This window comes from Hypanus sabinus, chromosome 10 (genome assembly GCF_030144855.1).
Source record: "Hypanus sabinus isolate sHypSab1 chromosome 10, sHypSab1.hap1, whole genome shotgun sequence".
NCBI classification, from domain to species: domain Eukaryota; kingdom Metazoa; phylum Chordata; class Chondrichthyes; order Myliobatiformes; family Dasyatidae; genus Hypanus; species Hypanus sabinus.
The window spans coordinates 46,591,133-46,602,664 of record NC_082715.1 but is presented as its reverse complement, the minus strand read 5'-3'; positions in this window follow the sequence as shown (position 1 = coordinate 46,602,664).

The following is an 11,532-nucleotide window of genomic DNA, read 5'->3' as shown; positions in this document are numbered from 1 at the left end:
ACTGCATCCAACAAGATGGACACATTACAGGCACCAGATTTCCCTCTTAGTAATGGCGTCAATAACAGCAATGTGACACTGGCAACTGAGAACATTGTCTTAGACAAGACACCTTCCAAACCTGGTGCTACTCCATAGGTCCAGAAGTGCTATCCTGAGAGAACAGAGCATCACCCAAAAGACTGAACCTTTAGAAATGTAAAGTTAGTTATGTAGTTATGGACTGTTATTATGAAAGCATGTTTATTTGGAATGTGGATTTATGAAAGGGAAATTGAATGTTTTGTACATATACAATTTTATGTTGCATTAATCTAAAGGGGAAAGAAGTGTAATGTATGGATTTATTTCTTTTAGGGCAATAATGCTCACTCTCCTTAACTCTATGTATTGATCTGTTGTATATTGTATACATACAAACTGTAGTTTGAACTTTGAGCTTTAAAGCTGGGTGGATAGGAAAGGTAAAGGGCAGGAGAAGAAGGAATCTGATAGGGGAGGTAGGGAGACCATAGGAGAAAGAGAAAGAAGAGGGACGCAGGGGGGAGATGATTAGCAGGTGAAAAGCGATAAGAGGGGAATACCTGAAAAGGGGAGGGGCAGAGATCTTTTACCGGAGGGAGAAATCAATATTCTTTCCATCAGGTTGGAAGCTACCAAGAGAGATACAAGGTGTTGCTCCTCCAACTTGAGGGTGGCCTTATTATGACACAAGAGGAGGACATGGATCGACATATCAGAATGGGAACGGAATTCTGAATTAAAATGTTTGGCTACCAGGAAGTTCCACCTTTGATGGATGGAGCAAAAGAGCTCAACAAAGCAGTACCTCAATTTGCAAAGGGTCTCACCAAAGTAGAGGAGGCCACTGAACACAAGAAATAACCCCAGCAGATACACAGGTGAAGTGTTGCCTTACCTTGAAGGACTGTTGAGGCCCTGAATGGAGGCCCTGTGGAGTTTTCCTGTTCCCCTGTGACTACCCACATCCCAACAGACTAGTTGGCCACTGTGGGTTTTGGCCCAAAACCTGTGTAATTTCTCCACCAATCCCCCCCCCCCCTCCCTCAACACACACACGGAGATGCTGGTTGACCCACTGAGTTCCTACAGTAGATTGTTTAATTTTAGGTGACTATTCAGCAGTAGGTGAGCCACAGAATCTGAGGAGACCTGATGCAAACACGAGGAGCATGAAAAAGGATGATACCCGAAAGAGATTCTGCAGATGCTGGAAATCCAGTGCAACACACACAAAATAATGGAAAAATTCAGCAGGTTAGGCAGCATTTATGGAGAGGAATAAACAGTTGATATCCCAGCCTGTGATTCTTCATCAGGATGAAGTGTTAGTAACTTTAAATTCCTTGTTGTTATCATATCAGAGGATCTGTTCTGGGACCAGCATGAAGAATGCATGAGAGCGCCTCCACTTCCTTAGAAGTTTGTGTAGATTCAGCATGACATCTAAAACTTTGTCAGTCTTCTCTGGATGTACAGCGATAGATTGTATGTACTGGTTACATCACGGCCTGGTATGGAAGCCCCGATAACGATAATAGAAAAAGTTGACAAAAAGTGGTGGTTACAGCCTAGCCCATCATCGAGTGCCACAAGAAAGCAGAATCCATCATTAAGACCCTCATCACCCACGCCATGCGCTCTTCTCAATACTGCCATTGGGCAATTATTACCTTGGCAAATTTGGTCTGCACCTTCCATTCACTTACAGTAAATCTTACTTCCTGTAGCATAAATCACACTTGTTCTGATGAAGGCTTCTTGGCACAAAACGTCAATTTTTGTTCCTTTCCACACAACGCTGTTTTATCTGCTAAGTGCTTCCTTCTTTCTCTGCTCTTGTGTTGGATATCCAGCTGATGCAATTAATGCATCCTGACACATCAACAGCTGTTTCAGACAATTCCATCTTTCAAAGCACTTTTTCACCAATTACCGGCCAACATTAATAAATATGAAAATTATTCTCCTCCTATGAGTGAGAGACAGTAATAGAAGTCCTTCAATAAGTAATATAAATGTCAGCAGTAAATGACTGAATAGTGCAAGGTCTCTGATCAAAGAAAGATCCAATTAGGGCATATTGCAGTTTACTAAATCAATGCTTTCTATAGCAAGAAATTATTAAAAAAAGATCATTTGTGTGCTTGACCACTTCCGATAGCCTGGGACTTTGAGTCGCAAGTTAAACTGATGTTTATGGTACATCCAAGAATCCTTTTATCCCTTTTCCTCCAACACTATTGGCATATTATTTTAGTCCTTTCCTTCTCGCATTCGGCTAAGCATTTCATGGAATATAAGTATCTACATTCATCCTTACTGCCGCCAGTAAGCCCATTTTGCCCAGTTTGATATTCCAGGCAGATGGATGGTCCAAGAACAAATTGCTGAGGTTATCTACTATGTCACATAAAGGCCAACGTTATTTTGTTATGATAGCTGAGTGATAATGTATTCCATATTACAAGTTGCCACCACTAAATGTAATGCAACAAAAAGCAAACATTAACAGAACTCCAAAAGTAAACAAAAAGAGAGCAGCGGTTCTGGAATAAACATCGCTGAAACTCATGGATGTTAAATATTACATTTTTGCATGGTTTGCTCTATGTTTGACAACAAGAATCAGGAGGAAAATTGTGGCTATTATTCAAGACATTAATGTTAATTACAGAGATCATAAATAGGACAATCCAAATATAGTTAAGACTCTATATAGGAGCTAAACAGGTAAATATAAATGAAGTGAACTCAGTCCATCTGCAAAATAAATCCTGTGGAGCTGGTGGAATCGGATAGCATTCCTAAATGTTATATCATCTTAGATTTATTAACCAAAACTCTTTGTTGCTGACCATCACATGTTAATTAAAGCATTTCAGCTTTATTAAGCCTAAAATAGGGCAATTCTCTTTTACTAAAGGCCAGAATATGAACTTCCAGTTTAAGATGGCGCTGCTGAAGGACAGCGACAACTTACTAGGTGATAACAGAACAAGAAATACAACTAAATGCTTTATTAATAACCCTCATGACCAAACTATGTTAACAATTTCTTCCCCCAAGTTATCAGATGCCTCAATACCCAGAGCCTGGACTGACGCCAACTTACTGCCCTCTATTGTCCTGATCATTATTTATTGTAATGCCTGCACTGTTTTGTGCACTTTTTGCAGTCCTGGGTAGGTCTGTAGTCTAGTGTAGTTTTTTTTTCCTGTGTTGTTTTCACATAGTTTAGTGTAGTTTTTGTACTGTTTCATGTAGCACCATGGTCCTGAAAAACATTGTCTCATTTTTACTGTGTACTGTACCAGCAGTTATGGTCAAAATGACAATAAAAAGTGATTGGACTTGACTTGACTTCTGTTAAAAAACGAACATAATAACAATGAAAAGGTGAGCGAAGGGGAGGCTGAGTCAAGGGTCGAAGCACGCAGGTGTGAGGTGAAGTTGGGGTGCGGTCGAGACGTCTTCAAGGCAAAGCCAGGGTGAGGTTGAGGCATATTCGAAACAAACTCGGGGTGAGTGGAGCGGTGGAGAGGCAGATTCGGGGCCCATCCAACCAAACTGAGAGCGAGATTTGGTCGATCTAAGGGCCTGGCTGATATGGGAAGGTCAAATACGGGGTTGAAATGTGGTGGCAGGGTCCACTCACAGAGTGTGTCGATATGACAAAGCCCAGGTCATAGAGCAAGGTACAACCCCACATTTGGAGGAATTAAACACCAGGCCAGATGGATCGAAAAGGCAGAGTTTCGGGACCAGAAGTGAGCTTCAGGCCAGCTTTGCTTGCTGCTCCACAATTTTTACTCTGTTCTGCATTGCACTGAGGCTGAGGCGGTGGGCCTGCTCCAGGCTTCATATCCGAGGACTCACTCTGCTGTTTGCTTTCTTTTATTGTTAGCAGGATTTATTTTCCCTCTCCCCCTGGTGTTTGTCAGTCTTCTTTTCATGATGGGTTCATTTGGGTTTCTTATTTTGTGGCTGACTGTAGGGAGACACATCCCAAGGTTGTGTTATGCATACATACTTTAATAATAAATGTACTTTGAACTTCTGCAGGACACCCATATCCCTGAGAGCGCTAATGTCTCCCAATTTCATCATTTAATACAAGCATTACACTTCTATATTATCTTTCCACAGTGGATGACCTCACATTTTCCCCCCACATTATATCCACCTACTGCCTCCTCACCTGTTCCTCTACACTGTACACATGAAACTCCGCATCCACCTTGCAACCCATGATGCCAACCAACTTTACATCCTCAAAAAACTTGGATATATAACATTTCGTCCTCTCATCCACATCACTAATCTAAACTATGACACTTTTGTAGCACCCTAGTAGCCGCAGTCTTTCAACCGGGAAATCTCCCATTTATTTCTTCTGTTTGCTGTCCATCAAACAATCCTTCATCCATGCCACTATTTTACTCCCAATTCATTACAGTCTAACACCTTATTAAAGTTCTTTTGATAGCCCCAATACACAAGGGATGCCCTCATCCATTCTGCCAATTTATCTCAAAAACTCCCAACAAATCCTTACATAAATTCAATCCAACTCAACCTCATCTCATTTTCTCAATACATTGCTCCCACTTCCTCAACAACAGATTTTAGTTTCTTTCCTACTATTGATGTCATGCCAACTGGCATGAAGTTAATTTTCTCTCTTCTTAACAGAGGAGTTGCATTTGCTACCTTACAATCCCTAGGAACTGCCCTCGATTCTACGGAGTTCTGGAAAAATTATGATTGTTTGAAAGCAGCCTCCTACTTCAAACACGAGTGTGCAAGTCCTCTGGTCCATGGATTTTAGCAGGTTTCAGTCCTACTGAAACTTCGTAACAACTTGTTTTATTAAGAACAGCAAACCTTGTTCACTTATGTTCCCCTTTCATTCCAGATCTCTTGCCTCTTCAATTGGTGGGTAAATTATTGCAGAACATTCTTAGAGACAGAATTTACAAGCATTTGGGAAAGCAAAATGCACAAAATGCTGGTGGTACGCAGGAGGCCAGGCACCATCTATAGGGAGAAGCAATGTTGACGTTTCGGGCCAAGACCCTTCGTCAGGACAAGCCCGAAATGTTGACAGTGCTTCTCCCTATAGATGCTGCCTGGCCTGCTGCATTCCACCAGCATTTTGTGTGTGTTGCTTGAATTTCCAGCATCTGCAGATTTCCTTGTGTTTGGGAAGGCATAGTTGATTGAGGATAGTTAGCATTGCTTTATGAGGGGCAGGCCATGCCCCACAAACTGAATGAATTCTTTGACAATGTGACAAAGCACATTTATGATAATAGAGCAGCAGATGTGGCATATATGGATTTAGCAAGGCATTCAACAAGGTTCCTCATGGTAAGTTCATTCAGAAAGTTAAGAGGGAGGGGATCCAGAGAAACTTGAAAAATGGATTTGAAATTGGCTTGCCCACAGAAGGCAGAGGATGGTAGTAGATGGAATGTATTCTGTCCGGAGACCCCTGACTAGTAGGGTTCCTCAGATATCTGATTGGAATCCCCCTTTCTTGTGTTTTTTATAGATGGCTTAGATGAAGTGGAAGGATGGGTTAGTACGCTTACAGATGACATGAAAGGTGCTGGTGTTGTGGATAGTGTAGAAGGTAAGTGATAGGATGCAAAGCCAGGCTGAGAAGCGGCAAATGGAGTTCAGACCGGAAAAGTGTGACGTGATAGAGTTTGGAAAGTTGATCTTTAAGGCAGAGTACAAAATTAATGGCAGGATTCTTAGCTGTGTGCAGGAAAGGAGGGAACTTGGGGTTCTTGTCCATAGATCCCTCCAAGTTGCTGTGCAAGTTGATAGTTTATAGCATAGATAGTGCAGCATATAGTGTTCGCCTTCAGTATTCAGTGCATTGAGTTCAAGAACCATGAGGTAGTGTTGCAGCTCTATAAAACTCTGGTCAAGTTTGCTCTCCATGCCATACTGCCTTGTCTGTGTACTAGCTTGCCAATCACGTAGACAGCTGGAATACACAATCATGGTCAACCCCAAACAATGGAGGGCCTCAATAAAACTCTGGTTAGACCACATTTATCATGCTCAGTTTTGGTTACTTCATTATAGGAAGGAAGTGGAAGCTTTAGAGAGGGTGCCGAGGAGATTTACCAAGGAACACACAGAAAATGTTGCAGGAACTCAGCAAGCCAGGCAGCATCTATGGAACAAAGTACAGTCATTTTTTTCTTGTTTGAGATTTATCAAGGTGCTGCCTGAATTAGAGAACATGTGTTAAGCAGTAAGGTTGAGCAAAATAGAGTGTTTCTCTTTGCAGTAAGGATGGTGAGAGGTGTCTTGATAATGGTGTACAAATTGCATAGAGAGAGCTGTGGATATTGTCCACATGGATTTTAGTAAGGCGTTTGACAAGGCCCCTCATCCAGAAGATGAAGGTACATGGGAACCAAAGCTCAGTCCACTCGGCCCTAGCAAATTGCCTAAACAAAGTTATCAATCCCTCTAATAAAAACATTGAAACACCAGTAACAAGTGTTGAGTATGTACTTTTCAAATTCATGTCCTATAAATAGGCATTGAGGTAAAATCTCTTTTCAGTGTTTATCTTCATAATAACATCAAATATTCAACTCTGAAACTAAACAAGAAATTGGAGTTAATATTTCTAACTTAATAGACCACAAATATTCATGAAAATAAAAATTATAACTCATTCCCAATCTGTCATAACTTTCAGAATAAAATTCTTTGTGATAATGGCAGCTGAGTGGCCATTCCATTGCAACTTGAATGAAGTGACAGTTCATAGCGAGGGCACCACTGAATAAAATGCTAAGAATTCCTTGAGCATCTTACATGGGGATGGTTTTTGACATTAATCACCTCAAACCCAATTACTATTTTACAACTGAAATTTCTTAAGATAGTAAATCACAGAGATGAAAAAATGCAAAAAGCTAGTGACAAATAAATGGTGCACAAGAAATCACTACTTCATTTGAGGAACTCTATTTTCAGAACATAATTATCCTGAAACAAAAAGCACAGAACAACAAGGCCATTAACTAAACACTGGGTTTTCAACATTCTGTTTTGTTAAGGTATTTATGCTTTCTTATTCAGTCACCAAAGGCTAGATTGTGTCAAATAATTCCCACCCACCCGTTAGTGAAGTCAACTCAATACAGTTTATATCCTCTATTATATACTTCCTTAAAACACTTGTCCTCCTTGAAAGGGATATTTTAATCACCCTACAGTTCATCAACCATTACATTGTACAAGCCATTTGAATATTTATATCCCTCCCTATCCTTAAAAATCTCAAATCTTGATGCTGTCTAAACAGTTATCCAATTGTGTAAAAACTCTCTTAGTGCTTAAGTAGTTTTACATAACCACCATGTCGTGGAAAACCATAACTTGAAGCTATTTAATTCTGCACGACTGAGTAGAATTCTCTAGAGTTTTGCCCAATAAACTGTAATTATAGCGAAGACTGAATACAGGTAGAAATCTAGCATTAGAGATATCATAGGTCAGACATATGGTAATGAAAGAGAAAAAAGTAGTGAGTTGTTTTTTTTTGGAGGGGCTGTCTAATAAGGGTAGGACATATACCAAGAATGGTAGAATTTGTGCACACAAGTGCAGAGGTCACTGAAGCTGGCTGCACATGTAATGTGGTGAAGGCAGCGCATGGAATAGAATGTAAGCCAGTGTATAGAACGTAAGAGCAGGGAGGTCTCAATGCAATGTTATAAAACATTGGCTTGGCCACACCTGTAACATTACATGCATTTCTGGTCACAAGGAGGATCTGATTGCACTGAACAGGCCACAGAAGAGGGAGTGACGGAAGCAGATCCAATATTCAATCACGTGGGTAAGCACTTGAATCACTAAGGCGTAGTAAGATATAGTATAGGCCAAGTGCTGATTAATGGGACTAATATAGATATTAAACAGCTGGCACAGATATGGCAGGACAAAGGCCCTGCTTCTGTACTACATGAAACTAATATGCCCAAAATGAGTATTAATTGTAACAGGCTGTTCAGGTTGACTAAGCACTATTTTATTGCCCTGAAGGTTCAAAGTTCATATAGTTGTACTAATTTACATACACAAAATAAAGTGCTGATAATGACCCTCTTACAATGGCTAGGCCTGGTCCAACAATGTCTACCTGACGAACTTCTCCAGCCAATTCCAGTGGCTTCCCCTTTTAACGTCATTTCAGGTCCTCAATATCATTGACATGGCAGTGTCCCCAGTGAACAGGAAGTCCACACATTCAGCCATATAAGTAACAGGACACCTAGAGCAAGTCAAGAGGTTGTATTTCCAGTGGTAAATTACCTTCTGATTGCACATGACATACGGAGGTCAGAATAATCACATGCCCAGAATAAGAACAAGTAATGGATGTGGAAACCACAGAAAGGGTGCAAAGGAGATTTAGAAGGATGTTGCCTGGATTGGGGAGCGTGGCTTATGAGAATAGGTTGAGTGAACTCGACCTTTTTTCCTTGGAGCGACGGAGGACAAGAGGTGACCTGATAGAGGTGTATAAGATGAAGAGAGGCATTGATCACATGGATAATCAAAGGTTTTTTCCCAGGGCAGAAATGGCTAGCATGAGGGTACAGTTTTAAGGTGCTTGGAAGCAGGTACAGAGGAGATATCAGGGGTAAGTTTTTTTTTGACGCAGAGTGGTGATTGTGTGGAATAGGCTGCTGGCAACAGTGGTGGAGGCAGATACGATAGGGTTTTTTAAGAGACTCCTGAACAGGTACATGGAGCTCAGAAAAATAGAGGGTTAACCCTATGTAATTTTTCAGGTAAGGACATTTTCGGCACAACTTTGTGGGCTGAAGGGCCTGTATTGTGATGTAGGTTTTCTATGTTTTCTAAATAATAACTCCAGTGGCTGCTGTCATAACTATTTACAAAATAGATTCAGCTGAATAGCGAGGCTTCTTCCAAACCAACAATTTCTGCCAAACAAGTGGACAAGGGCAGTGGCCACATTGGAATGCAGCCATCTTTAGGTTACTCTCAATGTCACACACTAGTTTGTCCTGGAAAAAGATTTCTTTTCTTTCTGTATCATAGGGTGTAACTCTCAGAGTACACCATCTACCAACTGTAAATGTCTGTAGCATCTCACAAAACCACCTACACTAGAGCAAGATAATTAATTTTAAAAATATATTTGATGTAAATGAGAGGTTTGGCATTCAAACCCCAGAATTATTCTGTTTCATGCTTCTGGCAAGATCTTTTTTTTCTGCCAGTTTTACAAAATTTCTACTACTCTGGTGGGATCACATTTGTTACTTCTTCAAATAAAGGGTTCTCCTGAGGAAATATTAGCCTTGTCAGTAGTGAAGAGAAAAAAATCCTACCATATGTTTAAGAAAGCAGCAAAAATGAACAGCATTCACCACTTGCAAAATGAGATAAACAGAGAAATACAAGGAGTCCATTCAAATTCTTAAACTTGTTCAACTCTTCGATTAGATCATGGGGATCATATCATAGGAAAAGAGAAAATAATCCTAATTTCATTAAACCAGATTACTTCCATATCCACTAAAGCCTTTGATTAACAAAAATCCATCATTGAGTTAGTGTCCAGTTTAGATGAAACGATCTATAGATCTTCCACATGTCGAGCAAAGTATTGGTATTGCCCTAATTCACTTCTGAATAGCGTAGCTTCGATTATATTTATTATGCCCCCTAGACCCACATACTGCAGCCAACAGAAATAGAAGCTTGCTGTATAATCCTCTTAGGACTTGCTTGCATGGCATGTGGAGCCTAACATTATTTTTGTCTGCTACAACCTCACCAGTGGAAGCCTGCAATTATCTTTGGCATATAGGATTAACAGAATACTTATTATTTTTTAACTTATCACCTGCCAAAATTCCAAAGATGATATTTCATCATCAGGCAGCAAATGAGTACCCTACAGATGTGGAATGGGTGTTGGCTCTGTCACCAAGTCCAGCCAATGAATCACTTCTAAACTTCTGTAAAAATCAAGACAAAACCTGCCTTTACTACATCATTGCAAATATTACATTGTTACACATTTTTTAATGTTGAATATATATTGAATTTGATTGTGATGTAATAATGGTACTTGGGGTTCTGTTGAATCTGAAGAGCAGAGCCCAGTTTCTTCTTTGGCGCTGCTCTCTCGTAGAGCTCCTCTGCTGAGTTAGCCTTCTGTTTATCAGGTTAACATAAACCCTACACACATTTAACCCTTGCCCATGAGGGAGGTGTGGTTGCAGTTATTCAGTACTGCAGCCACACCTTAATGTGACAAATGTCACAACATGAATTCTGTTTTAAAACCATCAACTGACCACAATCATCCTTCCTGTATGCTGATCAATGTATTCACTATACTTTGTGACCATCTTTTTAAATAGTTACATCATTTTTCCAGCTTGCAACTTATTTTTGTTCCTATTACAGGCTTTATTGTTCTTTGTGCCAAGTAAACAGTCAAATGGACTCATTTCTATTTGTACCCAATTACTCACATCTAGACATTATTACCTTGTCTGTGGAAGTTTACTAAATGTAAACTTGGTTAGAATCAGAATCAGGTTTAATATCACACTAGCATATGTTGTGAAATTTGTTCTGCAGCAACAATACATAATAATAACCATAAATTACAGTAAGTATATAAAAAAGAAATTAATTAAGAGAAGCAAAAAGAGAGGAAAGATATTGAGGTTGAGCTCATGGATTTATTGTCCATTCAGAAATCTATTGGCCAGGGGAAAGAAGCTGCTCCTGAAATTTTGAATGAGTGTCTTTAGGGTCCTGTATCTCTTCTTTGATGGTAACAATGAGAACTGGGTGTTGTTTTAAACAATTAGTACATGGATTACACTTTATTTGTTGTGCAGTGCTTTGGGGTGGAAATCATACAAGGCACGACATATAAACAAGACTCTTCTTCCTTCCTTAAAAGCACATTGTCTCATAACAAACTTTGTACTCCAATATGAATAGAGCTGGGGTTCCACAACTTTAGAAGGCTTTCAACCATGAAAATAGATTTTTTTTTACAATAATTATACTACTCTTTCCATAATGGAAATCCAAAAACAGTTGTGGCCTAATTTTTGGACTGTATGACTCCATCATTTTCTTCTTTTCTCTATATATAGATTTAACAGAACCTAAGTTCCATCGTCACATCACAATTAAATTAAATATATATATTCAGCATAAAAACTATGTGGTAGTAGTAACATTTAATATTAATTACTACAGCAAAGAAAAAATTGCCTGAATTTCTCAAACTACATATCAAAAGATCAATAATTTAGAAAAATATGGCTAAGTAAAAAACTGCAATGGAATTTTAAGCACCAGAGTAACCTATGAACTCACTTTCAAAGTCTCTACAACTCATGTTTGCAGTATTTACTTATTTATTATTATTTTTAAATTTTATTTGCAGTTTGTCTTCTTTTACAC